This window comes from Macrobrachium nipponense, chromosome 18 (genome assembly GCF_015104395.2).
Source record: "Macrobrachium nipponense isolate FS-2020 chromosome 18, ASM1510439v2, whole genome shotgun sequence".
Lineage (NCBI taxonomy): Eukaryota > Metazoa > Arthropoda > Malacostraca > Decapoda > Palaemonidae > Macrobrachium > Macrobrachium nipponense.
Genome location: NC_087211.1, coordinates 8410038 through 8429019, shown reverse-complemented (window position 1 = coordinate 8429019; position 18982 = coordinate 8410038).

Below are 18982 nucleotides of genomic sequence, written 5' to 3'. Positions count from 1 at the left end.
GTACATTAGGTGGATCACAACGGAAATCTCTGTAGGAATTCTGATTAAGTTTTAATGTTACGACTATTGAACCGACGACAATGAATACACTGCTTCAAAAGTCTTTCTTAACAGTAGAAAAATGTTTGGGTATGAAATAATTTCTTCTTAATTCGGTCATACGGCATAACAACCAGAATGAAGTAATTTATCATGAGCATTCTTTATAATAAGTCTTGTGAGATAACTATCATTAGGCAGTAGAATGAGAAACTTGTTATCTTTGTTTAAACACCACTTCTTAAATTTATTTCTTACTCTAAGCAAACCTTGCTCATCAAGAATATGTTTAACTTTGTCAATAGAAGGAATGTCTTTAATAGACACAGAAACTTGTCTGAAATATTCAAAGACTTCAGGAAAATATTTCTTCTGCTCACAAGATATCAAAAAATTAATGGCTTGAGCAAGTAGGGAGTACTAGAATCATCATTATCACACTTCAACCCTGCTCTAACTTTCCATTTCTGGACACATCATCAAAACTCGTCCGATATACTAGCACTAGTCTCCTAAAACTGGAAAACCTGTCAATCTCAATGAGAGACTCAGCACTGGACAAAAGCACAGAAAGACACTGGGAACAATTGCTCTCTTCACCATTTTCAAATGCTGGTATTGTGACTGATAGCTCTGGAATATTGGCTTCATCCAAACTTGGTCCTGAAAAATAATTTGAATTCATAAGCTGATTATACGACACACATCTTGTCACCAAATCTGCAGGATTTGCCTTACCAGAAACAAATTTAAAAGTAACAGGAAACATTTCACACTTTCTCTGAATATTATGAATCCTGTTGCGAACAATTGTTGTGTGTTTTATTCATTTTATCTAGTTTAGATGAAGATGCATTAAGCCAATGTAAAGCACAAATGGAATCTGTATATAAAGTCATATTTACAATCTGTAGAGGCTTCATGCAATGTGACCCAGACAAGTCATTGAAAATTTCCATAGCACATTCTACTCCTAAACTTATTGCATTTAACTCAAGAGCTGGCATCGACTTGCCATCTAGCTGTTTATTAACTAGTCTATTCTTGGCATGAACGAAGCTAAGCTTATTAGTTTCATTATGAAGCAGATAAATGACACACCCATATATATCACGACTGGCATCAGTAAACACTACAATACTATATTTACCATTACGAGGACCAACAAATCTAGAAATACGTAAAGGTGCTGCTCTGTTACACTGCTTTGAAATATTTTTTGACATTCCTTCTGCAACTCCTGAGATAGTATTTGATCCCATCCAAGTTTCTTTCGACACTGTAATTTATGCTATAATCTACACCTGTTAAATAATGGCATATTAAATCCAAAGATATCGAACTGGGAAGCAATAGTTTGCAATATGGACCTTTTAGTCTTAGCTTCAGCATTTAGATTAAGGGGCTTTGTGAATATTTCATCTGAGCACCTATCCCATGTTAGACCGAACAGTTTATTTATTTCAGGAGTGACTACTTTATTCTCTATATCAATTTCATCCTGTAAATCCCTATCATTAGTGACAATCTGTTGAATCTTGAAATTGTATGGCTCAAAAATACATGGAAGCTGTTTATAAGCCCAATATAAACTCTCTGAATCATTAAAAGTTACAGCTCCATTATCCATATATATAAGTGAATATATTGAATGCTTCAATTCAGACAACATTGACTGGTCAGATGCTTTGTTGCAACTGATATGTAACACAGAGACATCATAAGCAAAAATGGGCTGCATCTTAAACCAAATGGAAGCCTAACATTCTTAAATGCAAACCAAGGAAAAATCTCCCTTGCTAACATTTCTGTACCAATAAAACAGTAATCTAGCTTGGTCAGTCTCACTAAAGCAAGCATATTAAACGCCTTCTGCAAATCAAAACTAACAAACTCTTATCAAACCGTAAATTAAGGAAAGATGATGACAATTTCTGATTCAAAGTAGGTCCTGAAAACATAGACTGGTTATGTGATGAAGATATGCTTTTAGAAGATTCCTTGAGATTAGACAAAAACACTACCCTACATGTAGTTGATTCTCTGTCTGGCTTGAAAATAGGCAATAATGAGGCAAGAAAGAGAAGTAGGGATGTTCAGCCTTGTAAACCTCTATATCATATATTGGCTCAATGATACCCACTTCATCTGCTCTTTAAAAGTTTGATCAACTAATTGTAAATGACCTTTATTCTTACTGAGGTTCTTAGGTTTGACCTTAAGTATGAGCTTAGATAACACCTCATTGTTTTTAGAAAGTAAATGAGAACACTTTGGTATTCCATGACAAAGGAACTTCTATCCTTCCATCAGATCTTCTACTAATCTGTTTTAAAGTAAATTCAGTTAACTTTTCGTCAAGGTCTGTTCTAGTTTCACAATAATTGGTTTGATTCATAATTCAAGAAATACTTGCACTCAGATTCGAGAATTTGATCAGTGGCACGCTGCAATTGTCCCTCCAAAATATTACCTTATCATTAAGGACTGAAAAAAAATGTATTAGTAGTAACCCTGATTGGAATTCTCTTCCACAATAGCAATACATTGCTAAGAATAAATGAATTACTATAAACATGGAAATTAGAACAATTAGCTTCCTTACTTACTGATAAACAAGCTCCCAATCCACCATCTGCACCTCTCAAATTTGCAAGCAAAGCTTCAATACTACCAGTGAGCATTATTCCTACCTTAGATTCAATGTACACAGAGGACTCACGTTACCAATCACTATCTCTTTTCCCGTTAAGCAACTGAAAGAATCTGTGCCCAGCAAAGATGCCCATTATTAATTTTCCTCAAATTACTATTCAACAACTTATCAGCAAGAACTAACCCTTTACTGTGCACAGCTTCAACAAGTTCACCAAGAAAGGGTAACTCCAAATTAATGCTTATCTCCCGGAACCACATTGCCACAATATGCTCCACGAATCTCCAATTCCTAAGAGGCATCTCAATAACTTTAGTACAGTACTTTTTTTACTCTCATTAAATCCCTTGACAGTGAGGCTCAATGTTTGAGTGAACAATTTTAAACTTATGTGAATTTGCTAATCTAGCAGACACAAATGTACTCTGAGAACCGCTGTCCTTCAAACCCCTATAGACACTATCACTGCCCTCAAGAGCAAAAGTAAATGTGGGCAATATGGAATTCGTTGAGTACTGTTGTGTTACAGCAACTCCACTGCTAGCCTCCTGTTTGGCATTAGAATTATGTTTATTAGTCCGAGATGATCCATCCCGTACAGATTCTGAAACACAAAGGTAACTCATGTGATAACCATTACAATTTATGCCAGCGCTTTTTAAAACCTAAACCTACACTCGCTAGACACATGGTTTAACATTCCACATTTTACACCTCCGAAAGACTCAATTATGTGAACTTTTTCTGCAGGAGTAGAGAATCTCGACATTTATTAACATAATGATTAGTTTTTCCTACCTTACTACCACTTCTACTACAAAGAAGACAGTTTGGTACAGAAGATTTACTTTCCATTATTTTGGTTTTAACGGCCAAACTAGCAGTTCTGTCTTTAACAGGAGTATTTCTGAACTTAATCTCTTGAGGAGTTTTACCTTTAGAACTTTCGTACCTCTCACTAGCATTGAAAAAATGCTCAAGAATATCATCCAAAGAGGGGTGAGTTTTCGTGGTGATTTGAACCAAGTGACTCTTGAAATTATCATTAATACTACACCAAGCAAAAAACCTCGTAACTCATTAGCATCAATTTTTAACGTCCTAACAGCCTCACAAATAGTTCTCAGATTTGAGATAAATATGAAAGGATCATCCTTCTCTCCAAGCTTAAGATTCAACAATTTTCTGGATGGTAGAATTTTATTCTAGCTTCTTTAGAAGCAAAAGCGGAAAACCAACAACTCCTTGGCATCTTTATAAGATTGCTTGTCAGCTTCTAAGCTATACAACAAATACTTAGCCCTACCATCTATTTGCTGTTTTAGTAAAAGCAACAAAATCCCTATCTGGATAACTAAATGCACTTGTTGTGTTTTCAAACTCAGTTATGAACCTTAAAAAATCTTCCCCTTCTCTACTACTAAACTTTGGAAGAGGAGCTGTGGGCTGTTTAAGCATGCTTCTAGCAGTATCAGTTACATTAGAACGAGGATTTGCGGAAACATCAAGCAAGGGCAATAATCTTTCAATTTATCCAAATAACCTTGACATGAATTTAATTCCGCTTCCAAATCAGCCTCAACACAGTTTCTCTACTAGAAAATTTCTCAGCTAGAATCTTACTATCGAGATCAGACAACTTTTCCTTATAGTGTAAGAGAATAACTCTCAGACAAACGCTCAGAAGGATTAAAGGAATCATAATTACTAACATTATTAAGACATTCAGTGACCTTCTTTCTAATAGTCTTCCGCTGACCTACAAATATCTGTAACTTATTCATATTTAACAAATTATAACTAGCTAGAAAAGAAAATTAATTATTGGACTCTGGGCAACCCTCAACACAAGAAAATTACTCCGGCAAATCATCAGTCCCCATCAATGCTCCACGTTGGGCGCCATAAGCTGAATTTTGAGAGAGAGAGAGAGAAAGGTGGGGGCAACACGGCCCGTCATTAAGATTTACCTAACAGATTGAATGAAGGATTCTTAATGGGAATCCCGTTAGCAAAATGAACCGTATTGGGTAATATAAGGATTCTGAACCGAATAAAATAATTACGTTGTGAGTTTTGAAAGCAATGCGTTTATTCCCATTCCAACCCAATTTCATATAATATATATATATATATATAGATATATATATATATATATATATAAATATATATATATATATATATATATATATATATATATATATATATATATATATATATATATATATATATATATATTATATGTACATACATACATATACATACGTACATAAATACATAGGTTTCAGTCGCTAGAGGCAGACATACCAATATGAAAGTTTCGTATCCAGACTTGTAGTTAAAACACTACACCGGCCCACCAGACATCTCATCATCTTAGCAATGGTTTCCCTTTGAGAAATCTTCTCAAGTATATGTATGATGTATATATATATATATATTATATATATATATATATATATATATATATATATATATATATATATTATATATATATGCTTGTATTTTACACGTATTCAATTTGGATTCCTATTTTCTAAAGCTGGAATTTCCTTCATAATACTCCTTTGGAAATTGCCATTAAAACCGACAACTTTTATATAACCTGTACAAGCAATGAAATTAAAGACTGAATTGCAAATGAAAAATGACCTCTATAAACATAATTCTAATCACAAAGCTATGGAATTATATTATTTATTTTATTATTATTATTATTATTATTATTATTATTATTATTATTATTATTATTATTATTATTATTATTATTATTCAGAACATGAACCCTATTCATATTGAACAAGCCCACCAAAGGGGCCACTGATTTGAAATTCAAGCTTCCAGAGAATATAGCGCTCATTAGAAAGCAATAAAAGAAGTTAACTGATAAATAGAAAATTCGAGAGAGAGAGATCAAGAAATGATCGAAGGCAAAGGAAAAGAATCCTGTTGAGTTACCCAGTGACATGAATTAAAAGTGGAGATAAAGGGGCGGTGGTGATAAAGCCATCAGGGATGAAATGCGGGAATGAGTTGCAAAAGGAGCAGTTTTCTTTCCAGATTTATTGTTGCAGATAGGATTATGCTTAGAGATAGAGCGGTGCAATTGCAAACGGAGAGAGAGAAATGGACATTCTAATCTGATCGAGGATTCTTAAATAAGTAGGGTGGACTTGTGGTACAGTACATAAATATCAAAGATATCTTATTAACTTTCAATGCAAAAGGCACCGTGTTTGTACATATACGTACGGATAAACAAAAATTAAGAATATGAACAAATTGCATTTGTATTGTTTAGCTCCAATGATTCTTCTTCTTCTTCTTTTCGTTTCCATTCACTCACCAGCCACCAGATCCACACTTGAAAGTGAGTTTTTCGCAGAATAAAAAAAAAAAAAAAGATAAATAAATAAATAAAAGCGAGAGAATCTTTTTTAGCAAAAGAAGCTACTGCCAGTTGGTGTGTGTGTGTAGGCTTGTGTCCCTAGCGTGAGAAGGCACTCACTGTGTACTAGTAAGATATTTCACCGGTGGTCGTTCATGTCCGAGAAAAAACATATTTTCCCTCTTCAGACACACAAATCGAACAGTTGGGCTGCGTAGCCTTCCCCCCCTTCATTATCCAAACAATAACTGTAATTTCAATTTAATATATTTGTTAAGAGATGTGATAGAATCTGTTATGATTTCTTAACGGGATATGAATAGTGTCAATTCTCTAACCTCGTTCAATCACTTCAGCTTTCCAGTTCCAGTTACAGAGGTCCTTTATTCGTGCAACTGGAACTTCTTCAAAAGTTCAAGCGAAGGTGCTATGCATTACATACCCTAATACAATATTCCTTGCATTTTAATAATTTACCTATGTTACTACGTATTTATTTATTTATTTCTTAAGTTATTATTTTCTTTTAATAAAGCGTTCTCTACGCTCTGTTTCCTTTTACCTTCTGTTACTTTCTTTCTGATAAGCACCATAAATATTCTTTGGAAGCTTGAATATCAAGTTAATGGGCCCCGGTTGATAAGGGGAACCGAACAGATTCCGGAAAGCTATCCTAAAAGTTTAATTTAAATATATGCACGCCATTTACATAACTGTGGATTTGTTTCTCCATTTGAAGACTCGTGCTACTATGAGTATTATTTAATAATAATAATAATAATAATAATAATAATAATAATAATAATAATAATAATAATAATAATAATAATAATAATAATAATAATAACTCCAGCATTGTATCACAAATCACCATGCGCCCAAATGGATGACCACAGGAAGAACATCCTTAGTACAAAAGACAAGAGTAAGGGAAATATAGCCAGTAACTACAGGGCCTATCACCTGCCTACCAATAATGTGGAAGTTACTAACAGGTATCATCAGTGAAAGACTATACAACTACCTAGAGGAGACAAACACCATCCCCCACCAACAGAAAAGGCTGCAGAAGGATGTGTAGGGGCACAAAAGACCAGCTTCTGATAGACAAAATGGTAATGAAGAACAGTAAGAGAAGGAAAACCGACCTAAGCATGGCATGGATAGACTATAAGAAAGCCTTCGGACATGATACCACACACATGGCTATTAGAATGCCCTCCCCTATATAGGGCAGAGGAAAACCCCATCAGCTTCCTCAAAAATACAATGCGCAAACTGGAATACAATACTTACAAGCTCTGGAAAAGGACTAGCAGAGGTTAATATCAGGAGAGGGATCTTCCAGCGCATTCACTGTCCCCACTACTCTTCGTAGTAGCCATTATTCCCATGACAAAAGTACTGCAGAAGATGGATGCTGGGTACCAACTCAAGAAAAGAGGCAACAGAATTAAACACGGGCAGTGCCAGTAATCAGATACAGCGCAGGAATAGTGGAATGGACGAAGGCAGAACTTCGCAGCATAGACCAGAAAACGAGGAAAATTTGACAATATACAGAACACTACACCCAAAAGCAAATACGTACAGACTATACATAACACGAAAGGAAGGAGGGAAGGGAATACTAAGCATAAAACCAGTGAAGATGAGTGGCTCAAGAGTGCATGGAAAGAAGTACTGATAAAAGTAGATGAAGACCCCGAAATATACAGAGACAGGAGAATGACAAACAGAACAGAGGAATGTCACAACAAATCAATGAACGGACAATACATGAGACAGACTAAAGAACTGGCCAGCGATGACACGTGGCAATGGTACAGACGGGAGAGCTCAAGAAGGAAACTGAAGGAATGATAACAGCGGCACAAGATCAGGCCCTAAGAACCAGATATGTTCAAAGAACGATAGACGGAAAGGAAAACATCTCTCATATGTAGGAAGCAATACGAAAATGAAACCATAAACCACATAGCAAGCGAATGCCGGCACTTGCACAGAACCAGTACAAAAAAGAGATATGATTCAGTGGCAAAGCCCTCCACTGTAGCCTGTGCAAGAAACATCAGCTACCTTGCAGTAATAAGTGGTACGAGCACCAACCTGAGGGAGTGATAGAAAACGATCAGGGACAAAGAAAATCCTCTGGGACTATGGTTATCTAGAACAGATAGGGTGATGCGTGCAAACAGACCAGACGTGACGTTGATTGACAAAGTCAAGAAGAAAGTATCACTCATTGATGTCGCAATACCATGGGACACCAGAGTTGAAGAAGAAAGAGAGAGGGAAAAAATGGATAAGTATCAAGATCTGAAAATATAAATAAGAAGGATATGGGATATGCCAGCGGAAATTGTACCCATAATCATAGTAGCACTAGGCACGATCCCAAGATCCCTGAAAGGAATCTGGAAAAAACTAGACTGAAGTAGCTCCAGGACTCATGCAGAAGAGTGTGATCCTAGAAACGGCGTACATAGTAAGAAAGTAATGGACTCCTAAGGAGGCAGGATGCAACCCGGAACCCCACACTATAAATACCACCCAGTCGAATTGTAGGACTGTGATAGAGCGAAAAAAAAAAAATAAATAAAAAAAAAATAATAATAATAATAATAAAAGGCAATGGAAAGGGAATTTAGATTTGGAGTCCTATACGTCACGTTTCTCTTTGGTTCTGTTTTTTTTTTTATTTTTTATTTTTATAGTAACAGTCTTATTTCCCACAATCCTGTAAAACCTTACAGGTGTGGCAAAATTTTCTTTTTGTAAATTTTGTCATGTCTCTTGCCTTAATATTTGTGAGTTTTTCATGCCAGTTTTTGATGACAAATGTTTAATGAAATTGACAAAATGAATGAATTAATGGCAGTATAATCCATTACAAATGAATATTTGAATTAGTTATTTGTACCTTTATCTCTTTTAAAAACATTTAGAAGTTTGGTAAGACTCGAGTTTGGTCATTTTCCCCCGAAATAAACAAACTTGGGGTAAACAGAGCAGTAAAGTCACCTCTGAGCCTCAAGCTCAGTTGATTAGAATCCGAATGAAGCTTCGTAGGGACCGAGATCAGTCGCCCAATTGAAATTATGAGTTTCCAGTGTCCATTTGCAGTCGGGGAGAGAGAGAGAGAGAGAGAGAAGGGGACCTTTACGATCAAGTCATAGTTTCCGAGCGTTAGCCAATGCTGGAAGGCAGTAAGAGGGTAATTACTTCAAGTACTTGAGAGAGAGAGAGAGGAGAGAGAGAGAGAGAGAGAGAGAGAGAGAGAGAGAGAGATGGGGGGGGAGTTAAAACGATACACGAGGTCGGGACTTGTATCATCTTGTACTATTATCAAAACCAACAATAATGGTTTTCTATAGCGTTTAGCTCCGTAGCAGCGAGACAAAATATCTGTAAAGCAGTGAAATAACAAGCAAAATTTTATTTACATTGTCCTAAATCATTAAAATTTACTATATCTCTAGCTTTTCATCCTTTTGCTTCGTAGGAGAAGCAAAACTGTATATATTCTTGAATTAGAAAAAGCAGTGCGATTTTCCATTAGCCAAAATACGACACATCAGATCATGAATTCTTGACCAATCAGAGCATGTGTCAGGCACAACCTCTGAACAGTGAACTTTGAACTTCCAAAAGGGAAGGGAAACAGAACACATTTTCTTCGCCAGCATCAACAATTTAGTGAATAATAATTCAATTCGAAAAAACGTTCTGTAGCACCAATAAGCTTGACTATGGCTGGGCCATCTTTCTCGAATATAGAACCATTATTCTGAGAGGAAAAAATACGAAAAGGTATGACCTCCTCCTAGGGCAAGACATGAAGTGTCCCTCTCATTTCAAAAAGCCTAGGGGTCCTAACCCCACAACCAACAACTCCAAAGCTAGGAGTCATCGAAATTCTACTTCCTCCAGGAAGTACGTCCACCAACAGTCTCCCCCGTTACCAAGGAGGGAGATTGATCATTCACAGTTCCGTTGCAAGACCTGTAACGTAATAGGGCACTCCACTAATTGGCCTAGGTGCCCTAGCCGACTACCAGCAGCGGACACTGTCCATTTTCCACAAGGCTTAGCCTTCCACAAGAGACAGGAGCCTCTGTCTCCCATACCAAGGGCCCGCTGAGAGGTATTGTACCTCTGGTACCCGCCACAGGTCCAGTCAACCTCAACACTCTGCCAGTGCCACTTGGCAGCACTGAGCAGTGCCAAGCTCCGTCCAGCCTGGACGTAGAGCCACCACAGAACTTGACCTCTGCGCCAGGACCCCGAGCTAGCGCCGGCGCTTAACCTTATCAAGGATCCTCCTACAGGAGATCCTCCAACAGGCATGGAGCTTACCGCAGCCCATGGCCAATCTCCAGTCCATGATTCTTCTTCACCCTTACCCAAGATTCCAAATTTAACTAGAAAAAGGCTGTACTGGGAATATCGTGATATATATATATATATATATATATATATATATATATATATATATATATATATATATATATGTGTGTGTGTGTGTGTGTGTGTGTGTGTGTGTCACGAAATTCCCAATACAACCTTTTCTCAGGTAAATTTGGAATCTTGGGTTAAATTATATATACATGCATACACAAAAACATACACACACACACGTAGAGTGTTTCAAGGATCAATTTTTATTCGTAGTCTGGATTCTGACTATTCCTTGGCAGTAACTGAAACAGGCTAGTAGAGTGCCTATAGAGGTCATTTTCACATGCAGGGTCAAGATCAGTGTACATATTTGTATATCAGTCTTTTCAGATATACTATAATATCAAAGTAATTCTCTCTCTCTCTCTCTCTCTCTCTCTCTCTCTCTCTCTCTCTCTCTCCTGATACTTTTCAATCTTTTCCCTTCTACTCTGGTGTACATGGTATTGCGACATCTATGAGTGATACTTTCTTCTTAATGTTGTCAATCAACGTCACGTCTGTTCTAGTGGCACATATTACCGTTTGTGTATTAGTACCACAGTCCCCGAGGATAATTGCTTGATCGTTTTCTATAACAAAGCTCCTCCCCATTTGTACTCTGCTCGTCATATTTCAGTTCTCAAAGAGGAAAGGCGGTCTTTTTAACTATGTTGAGTTTTTAACATAGCCAAATTATGGTGTCTGGTGTCACATAAATCAGGAAAACATAAAGAAATGTTTAAATTTTTATTGATTTCAAAGAAATATTTCGGTGTGTGATGTCATATGTAGTATGACGTCATCATCCGTTTAGTAAATTTCAATTACAACTAGAATTAATAATAAGCAGAGATTACTTTGAAGAATTACAGTTACAGTTACCTTAAGAACGTGTAATGAATAACATTTCAATTAAATTACAATTACTGCAAGCCTGCCTTCATCGCACAGCCGCCCAGGTGTAAAGGGGGCGTGGCCTAGGCAGGCAAGAAATGACGACAAGCCGATTTCCTTCGCTATAAATGCAGCCACCTTACTTATGCCCACCTTTTGTATGACCAGCATGCGTCTGTGTAAGAGGCTCTCCTGCCACGCCCAGGAGGGGGCTATAAAGAACCACACCCGCACCAAAGATCAGGAGACTTCTCGTACAGATGTTCAGCAAAGTACACAAAGGGGCTTCTGGGATATTGAATGGGGATGACGCTACCTCTCTCTGTAGATACCTCAGTTCTTGGAGGACTGTAGGATTGGTCTGGAGGTATGTAACGAACTGCGGAGACCCTGGGACTGTGAAAAGGTAGGATGAGGCTAAAAATCTTGTGCTAGCAGGACGATATAACCTCCATAGTAAATATCTTAGAGCGGTGAGTTCGGGTCACTCTGGCCCAGGCAGTAGGGAAGAGCATCTTAACGTGGTTGAGGCTTTCCTTTGTGACGAATTGGTGCCTGTCAACCCGAGCTCCGTAAGGAATCTCATCCTCTCGAATGATTGATATCTGCGCACCAGTGTCATCGAAAGCTTGGACTTGATGGGCAGGATAGCAACCTCTGGGAGGTGCAGCAAATATAGGGCCCTGCGCTGGAGGGCCTACCAGAACTGAAGGATTGTCCGTCCCTGTCATTGCAATGGCAGTAACCGCAGCTGCTGTCTTGGGGCATCTCCACTAGGAAGCGGTGTGCCCATGCAATTTGTACAAGTCGTAGAAACTCGCTGAAGTCGTGCTTGGGTCCATCTTCTGTAGTACTTTTGTCATGTGAATCATGGCTACTACGAAGAGTAGTGGGGACAGTGAGTCGCCCTGGAAGATCCCTCTCCTGATGTTAACCTCTTCTAGTCTTATCCCAGAGCTTGTAAATACTGTATTCTAGCTGTCCATTGTATTTTTGAGGAAGCTGATGGTGCTTTTCTTTGCCCCATATATGTTCAATGATTCGCATATTATTATTATTATCTGCATATTATTATTATTATTTTTACGTTTTTTTATTATTTTTTTCATTTTTTTTCAATTTATTATAGGTATTAGTATAGTTTTCATTTATATTTTTATTATATTTATTTTATTTTAAATTTTTTTAAAGTTTATTATTATTATTTGTATTTTACTTATTATTATTTCATAATTTTTTATTTGGTTTAAAGTAAATTTATTATTTTCTTAAATATGTTTATTTCAATTTATTATTATTATTTTATTGGTTTTAATTATATTTTTATTATTGTTATATATTTTATTTTAATATTTTTTTATTTTATTGATTATTATTTTGAATTTTTATTCTTATTTATAATATCATTTTAATTTCATTATTTTTATTTTTTACATTTAATGATGTCCATTATATTTATTTTATTTTTATTATTTTTAATGTTTTTATTTTTATTTATAATTTATTTTTATTTTTTGGCTTATTTAATTATATTTAATTATTTATTTTTTCATCATTAATTTATTTTTATTTATTTTTTATTTTTTATTGTTTATTTATTTATTTTATTATTTATTTTTATTAAATTTATTTATTTATTTATTTTTATTTAATTCATTTTATTATTTTTATTTGCTTATTTATTTTTTTATTTCTTTATTTATTTTTCTTTATTAATTGTTTGATATATATTTATTATTTATTTTAATTTACAAATTTCATATATTTTCTTTATTTATTTATTTATTTTCTTTATTAATTATTTTTTTATATATTCATTTATTATTTATTTTAATTTATTTCTATATATTTCATATATTTGTTTGTTTATTATTTATTTTTTATTTATTTTTATTTATAATTTTTATCAACTTGTTTTCAATTTTGTATATTTTTATTTTTCATATATTATTTATTTATTTATATTTATTTATATTTATTTTGATTTATATATTTTATTTATTTTTATTTAGTTTATTTTTTATTTATTTTTTATTTATTTATTTTTTACTTTATTTTTTATTATTTTTTATTTATTTTTATTTTATTTTTATTTTATTATTCATTTCTTTATTTTTATTTATGAATCTATTTGTTATTTTTTAGTATATTTTTTATTTATTTATTTTTATTTATTATTTATTCATTTTCATTTATTTATTTTTATTTATTTGTTTATTTATTTCTTTTTATTTATTTTTTTATTTTTATCAATTATTTATTTATTATTTTTAATTAATTATTTATATGTATTTATTTATTTTCATTAATTTTTATTTATTTATTTTTATTCATTGTGTTTTTATTTATTATATTTAGTTTATTATAGGTAGGTTTATTTATTTATATTGTATTATTATTTATATATTTATTTTTATTTCTGTTTTATCTATATTTTGTTATTTTTTTTATTATTTATTTATTTATTTATTTATTTATTTATTTATTTATTTATTTTTACATAATTATTCATTTATTCATTTTTATACCTATTCTAGAGGTGTACAACTTATGATTACTAATACGAGTGATATCTATTATCTACTAAGCTATCTATCTACTGAATATCACTTTGCCTAGTAGATGACGAGAGTAATTGTCGATTGTCAGTGAAGGAAAATACTTCCCTTTTACAGAGATAATGCAAAATTACTCTTTATAAATTAAATTCAAAACTAATTTTTTTAAATTTTATTTTTTTGTGTTTAATAATATATAAATTCTAATTCCTAAGCCTTGCAACTTTATGGTGAGAGGGGAATCCAAGCAGATATATGCGTTATTGTAATGTATGAAGGAAATCTCTGGTTGATCTCTGTTTAACCTCTGAACTTCCCGAGAGAGAGATAGAGAGCGCTTGTGGATTACAAGTACAGAGACAAAAAAAATAATGCTTTGCACTTTTCAAACAGCAGATTTAATAGATTCTTTTGTTTAGATATCATAGGGTTTTTGAGTAAATGTTTTGTTACGATACTCGTGTTGAAATTATAAGAGAGAGAGAGAGAGAGAGAGGGAGAGAGAGAGAGAATTGTTTTATGATTCCTTTCTCCCTCAGACCCGAGAGAGAGAGAGAGAGAGAGAGAGAGAGAGAGAGTGATATATAAGGTGTTTATACATTTCCTCCCTCACATGTGTGTGAGAGAGAGAGAGAGAGAGGGGTATGAAAGGTGTTTTATCTGTTCCATCTCTACCTCGTATCAGAGAGAGAGAGAGAGAGAGAGAGAGAGAGAGAGAGAGAGCAGATCAAATGGAAACTCGGTCAGTAGAAATCAGGGCTTAATGGAAGGCTGGTTTTGTTGAGAAGCCGTTTGTCCTTTGAGAATAGCAATGGGACTTTCACTGGAGGCTTTGCTTTGTTTTGTCTCTTCTGTTTGATTGCCCTTTTTTTCTGTTTAACTATCTTTCTTTTCTCTTTCTTTTGGTTTGTTTATATGTGGTCTTTTGTATTGGTTTCTTAAATTAAGGGTGATATTCAGCTATAAACCAAATTAGTTCTCTTAATTTTTCATGTTGTCATGTCATAACAGCTGTACACACACATGTGCGAATATATATATATATATATATATATATATATATATATATATATATATATATATATATATATATATATATGTATGTATGTATGATATATGTATGTATGTATACCCACACACACATATGTATATATATATATATATATATATATATATATATATATATATATATAATATATATATGTATAATATATATATATTATATATATATATATATATATAGATATATATATAGATAGATAGATAGATAGATAGATAGATAGATAGATAGATTCTCACAAACCGTTGCCAGAAAGATATTTGCTAGTTTAAATCAATTTCCATAAACCCTCATTATAATAGAATTTATTTTTAAGTATTCTCTCTCTCTCTCTCTCTCTCTCTCTCTCTCTCTCTCTCTCTCTCTCTCTCTCTCTCTCTCATTCAGGAACACGAACGAAAAAAAAGTAGACAAAGCATAAATATGTGATTTACTCCGCTCCAGAATTCCTTCCAAGATGCCAGTCCGAAAAATTGAAGCTGCGACGTCTAAGTGGACAGTGACGACCGCAGTTGTATAGAAATGTCCAGAGGAATCTCTCCTTTGTGCATAGCCAAAGCGGGATTCCTTTATGGGAGAAAAATGCAATGCAGCAGACGCCAACGTCAGCAGCCGCTTAGCCTTGGCTCATGATGATTCTCGCCATGCAAGGCTTTTCAATAAGATGACGACCGTGAAGAATATCATAAGGGCCGTGCGTTGCATTTGTTTCTTTTATGGAGGCCATGCTTTTAGTATGACGAAAGCGACTGGGTGGAACTGAAGCTTTTTACTCTTTTTTCAGCTTGTTGGAAATTTTGTAAGAGGGATCATTTTTATAAGAATCTCATAACCGCATGAGTCGCTAGATTGGTGAAGAAACCGACCATGGTGTCTCTGAAAATATAATGTTAAAGAATATATATGCAAAGAGAGAGCTTTGGAGAACCTGCTCAACTCTCCTTCTCAACCAAAATGACAAGGAGAATCGAGCAGGTTCTCGAAAGCTTGAAATCTACAATGGTGCAAAAGTCAATATATATGAAAATATATATATTTACGCTTGCGCCATCGTGGATTTCTCAACTCAAACAAATGACGCCTGTTAAAACCCACAAGCATGTAAATAAGTTGTATTGTTTATCGAAGATTAAAACAAAGAATATCGAACACTTGAACAGGTGTTTGAAAGTCTTGTTTTAGCCTTCTCCAATAAGACGACTAATTTACGTAGACTTTTATCATTCAACATTTTTGCACGACATTGTGATTTTCTTATCGATTATGTGTATGTTTGTATTGTGCCGTGTTAGACGCCATTTTTGATAACCATAAATCTCTCAATCAAATTATGTAATTTATCGGGCTTTCAGTGATGCTGTTTTTTTTCCCTCAAGGTCTTTCAGCATAGGTACTAATGACTCTTGTGAATATGTACAACGTTTTTCTCGTATTTTGTCATTATGTCAGGTCTCGTTTTGGCTTATGTTTCTCATTTTCTGGTCCCATTTGACCTCATGTCTTCTCGTCGTTTGGCCCGAATATAAAGAGGTCCATTAATTTGAGTTATTTTTTAGCCCCATAAAAGAAGGTTATAGACTCGACTGATTTACGTCAACAACAACAAAATAATATATTTTCGCTCGGTCGAAAGGCATTCTATGAAAGTGGCCGTTTACGTCAAATAAGATGGTAAGAGGAAGTTAAATATTATATTTTCCATTTGATATCATTTTAACTGATTGAAAAAGCATCTTAAGAATATGAATTGACTTTAAAGGGAAATATAGGGTATTACTTTAGTTGTTGCAGATTGCCTACTATACATCGTGAACCACAGGCGTCAGTTTTCCTTTCTCCTTTCTACAGCAAATTCCAAAAAAAATCGTTAGTGAAAAAAACTTAATTAGGTCATTTTTGGCTGTGCAAAATAACGTGTTTAATTTGATATCACTCTTTCATTATTATTCAGTATCAAAGTCGGGAAATAGAATTGGTATCACTTTACGAATTTATTGTTACAGATAAAAGTCGGTGTTAGGGAACCTATGCAAACTTTGCCAAGTTTCTGTAGCTAGAATATAAATAAATTATTTACGACTAAAAAGTTGACAGTTTGGAAGTCGACTGTAGACTCTCTCTCTCTCTCTCTCTCTCTCTCTCTCTCTCTCTCTCTCTCTCTGTGCCCAAGGTGAATTCGAAAGCAGTATTTATGTTTTAAATATATATATATTTTAAATATATATATATAATGTGTGTATGTATGTATGTATGTATGTATATTGTTACGTAAGAAATTGTTTGTAAAGATGTTTGTAATTATAATTCGTAAAAATTGGAATTCCTATGGTACTGTGACGAAAAGTTTCGTTGTAAGACCTCTGGTGACAAGACTGTTCTGGGTTTTATTTTATTTTAAGTTTCTTCTCATTTTTTTTATTTGTCATTCTTGGGCTTCAGGTAACTTGATAAGTGGATTAAATGACAATAATTTAGGTTTATTAGTTGACAATGTATTAGGAAAGTTCAGTTACTGATGAGTTCAAATTTCAGTAATAAGTAAGGCCATTGAACGGACCTATGCTATATCTATCTGTCTAACTATCTATCTATCTATCTATCTATCTATCTATCTATATATATATATATATATATATATATATATATATATATATATATATATATATACGTATGTGTATGTATGTATGTATGTACTGTATGTGTGTGTCTGTATGTGTGTATTTCTTCTGTAGGTGTGTTTACGTGTATGAAAGACATATAGAAAAGAAGTTACTCTCTCTCTCTCTCTCTCTCTCTCTCTCTCTCTGCTCTATTCAAAATTCACTTGATGAAAAGCAAACGATATAGTATACAAGCTTGTTCCCCCAACTGGTCTGTGAAACCTAATCTATGAGAGCCTCTGTCATACTCATTCCTTAGTGTTTTTCCTTGATGCGGCTCCGGTTTCAACCTTCAATTTACTTCCAAACGAAAACTGGAAACACATTATATTCTAAACTGCTGCAGCTTCGTTGATGAGCTGTCTGACTGACGAATGCTTCTGACGTCATTGCAGAAGCTGTTGTTATTGTGGTTGTTGTCCAGGGTTGCAGATGTACAATTGTATTTCGAAAGTCCCAATTGAAATGCAGTATTGTATAAACTATATAAACAGATCGCGCGTGTTCCCTCCCGAGGAAATGAGTCCTCTCTAATGTTACAGGAATTACAGATAAGCGCTGACGATCTCATTTGCCTTATTCGTTGTGTTTTACGAACGAGAATGATACGAAAATTTATGAAATCAAATTTGATTACCAGGCCTTCTCGTCGTATTCAGTTTCGAGTATAAATGGGAGAGAGCTTTGACTTGCATGATTAGAAAACCGTTTTAGTGGCTGTTTTACAAAAGTTGTCAGAGGAAGGGCAACTTCATTCAAGTACTATTCACAACATTTAAGTTTGAGCAGAGATCCTCCAACATCTCGGCTATCTCTTTAATTTATTTTATTGCCAAAGGAAGTCGTCTCACATAATTATAACTTACGTGGTTTATGTATTTCCATGTTAATTTCACGGTTCAGGAAATGGAAGCTTTACATGATGAACTTGTGATAATGAACTGCGACGAGTGAGAATCCAGGTAAACATTGTTTAAATGATTTGAATTTAGGAATTTCTGTATTGAATGTCACTTAGCTACAACGTTTACTCTGGCTATTTAGTTCATGTAAACGTATACCGACCCTTTTGTTAAAGAGGTTGATTTTTTTTATGGAACAATACTGAGGGATTCTCTCTCTCTCTCTCTCTCTCTCTCTCTCTCTCTCTCTCTCTCTCTCTCTCTCTCCAGTGAAAATATAAAATGGTCAGAAATAAATGAAGAATTAAACAAAGATTGGATAACATTTTCGTAAGTGATGATATAAAGGTAAATACGGAGATGATATATAAAATATTAGAGA